Source organism: Ictidomys tridecemlineatus, chromosome 9, assembly GCF_052094955.1.
Source record: "Ictidomys tridecemlineatus isolate mIctTri1 chromosome 9, mIctTri1.hap1, whole genome shotgun sequence".
Taxonomy (NCBI): domain Eukaryota; kingdom Metazoa; phylum Chordata; class Mammalia; order Rodentia; family Sciuridae; genus Ictidomys; species Ictidomys tridecemlineatus.
This window is the reverse complement of record NC_135485.1, coordinates 139188816-139191108: the sequence shown is the minus strand read 5'-3', so window position 1 is coordinate 139191108 and position 2293 is coordinate 139188816. Positions and strand designations below refer to the sequence as shown.

Genomic DNA, 2293 nt, shown 5'->3' with positions numbered 1-2293 from the left:
ATTATTAAATGATTTTATGACTTTTTGTAACATAACATTATTTTATGATGGATTGTCCTAGATCAAGCTTCAATTTTTTAAACTTGTCTTTTCTTTTCAGGCACATTCATCTTTTAAGTATAATGACCAATGTGATTTAAAAAATAGGTGGAAAGGTAAAAATGACTATATTATCCATTATTGTATTACAAAATCAATTGCCATAATTGTAATAAAAAGCTTTAAAGTTTCTGATACACTTTGTAAAATAATCTTCTAGAGGATTGTCCTATATATAATATACATGCCTACAGGCTACACAGTCAACATCTTGTTTTCTTACAGTGCTAATATTGTTTTACATTTTCATTAATAATATGTTAGAAATTGGTAAACTTTGAAAGTTTATTTTTTTAATTTTTATTTTCATAATTTTTATTTACTAGTATGGATAATCTTTTAAGTTTTTTTTTAAAATTTTGCTATTGCTTATCAAAAAGTGCTAGTATATTGTATAACTATTTAATGATGCTTTTAATGTATTAGTTATTCATTCTGCACTTATTTGAAAGGCTACTTTCCTTTATAGTATGCTAAGGTTGAATATATGCTTTGAAATTTCTATTTTTTTATTTTAGATGAAGAAAACTACTTCTAGAAAAGGAGAGGATTGACATATAGCTGTCTTTTCATTCTGTAGTTGGTAATACATGGTGGTTCTTAGTTCTTAGCAGTTTGTCTGGTTAATTCTGATAATCAATGAGACTCTGGCATGCCAACTAGTCATGTAAAATCCTACTGGTCGATGTTACACCATGATCCTCAAAGAGATATGATGTTGAGCACCAAAAGCAGAGGAGGATTCATGGTGAAGGCCCAGGGTTTGCCTTGGTCTTGCTCTGTCAATAAAGTGTAACTGTCATCTATACCAGAGAAGACAGACCAAGTGGGAAGACTTTTGATGAACTTGTATCAGAAGATAAAGTCAATTGGCCCTAGAAAAAGACAGAAACTATGAGTCTCTGATTCACTGAGTATTAAAGTCAAACAATATTGAAATGGATTGGGTGTCAAACAAAGTAATCCAAACAGCACAGGCTTAGAGGAGTCTCCTTTAGATGAACAAGGAAGAAATTGTTCAGTTATTCTGAGGGTTGGAAATTGTGCCAAATGGGATAACATTTCCAGAGGACTTCTATGGGAAGAGTATGCAGGAGCCCTTTGTGCAATTAGCTTCACAGGAAATAGCTGAAAAAGCTCCAAAGAGATACAAGGAAAGAATACAGCATGGTATATTGAAATATTTAAGAGCAGTTGAGCTGACCCTGGAAATAATCATGACCAACCACCAAAGCTTATGGTCATGCCTAAGGTCTTGCAGTGGCCAGGTCATTATGGCAGGGGAAGCTGGCTTTGAGAGGATGGGGTGCGAAGCTCATAGTGGAGGTTAAGATGATTATAATATCTATTAAAGATGGCTATGGATTTGGGTTAGATAGATTTGAAAGAGAGATCAATTCGTATTTTCAAGGAATGTCTGTTCACAGATAGAGGGATGGTGGCTGTACCTTCTAGAGTACAACAGAGCATCATGTACCCATGTGGAGCGGGGGAGGTTACCTTACAGAACTACTGAGAATGACATTTATAATTTGTTTTCCATGTTCCAACCTGTCCGAGTGCACATGGAGGTTGATCTGATGGCAGACTAACTGGGGAAGCAGATGTTGAGTTTGCTGTTCATGAAGATGTGTGGCAACTATGTTAAAGAAAAATAAATGTCATTTTAAAACTTTTTCAATCCAAGCGTATGGCTTGTTGAAATTGGGATTTTTTGGAAAGATTTAACATGCAATGTATTTTAACAATAGTCATCCAGAACATAACAGCAAAGCTGGGTAAACCATATAACCACTGTTCAGCTTTTCTCAAGTTAGTTACATTGTAGGATGTACTTAAATAGTAAGCATATTTAGGTTAAAGCAGTTGAATTATGCTAAAGTTTGCTCTTATACCACATTACATTGAACACTGTTAGATTCATATTGAAACACATTTTTTTTAATTGTAAATCAATATAGGAACAGTGTCTACAATTAAAAGGGAGACATTTGACAAGTTTATTATTTCTAATTTTATTTACCAACTGGTAAGAAGCATTATTTTTTTTTAAGTTAACGAAAATTTGAGCTGCAATAACCAAAACTTTAGGATTTTGTTCTTGGTGTTTCTATGAAATTCTGAGATTGTGACTTAAATCTTCACTTCATTGTGATTTCCTTTTAGATATATTGTGCTAAGTAAAACTTGTCAA

General features: G+C 33.1%; 1 pseudogene; it reads left to right on the top strand.

Moving 5' to 3' along the window:
• The first annotated feature begins 811 nt into the window (after positions 1 to 811).
• On the top strand, positions 812 to 1779 carry LOC110599399 (heterogeneous nuclear ribonucleoprotein H-like; annotated as a pseudogene).
• Positions 1780 to 2293: the final 514 nt, after the last annotated feature.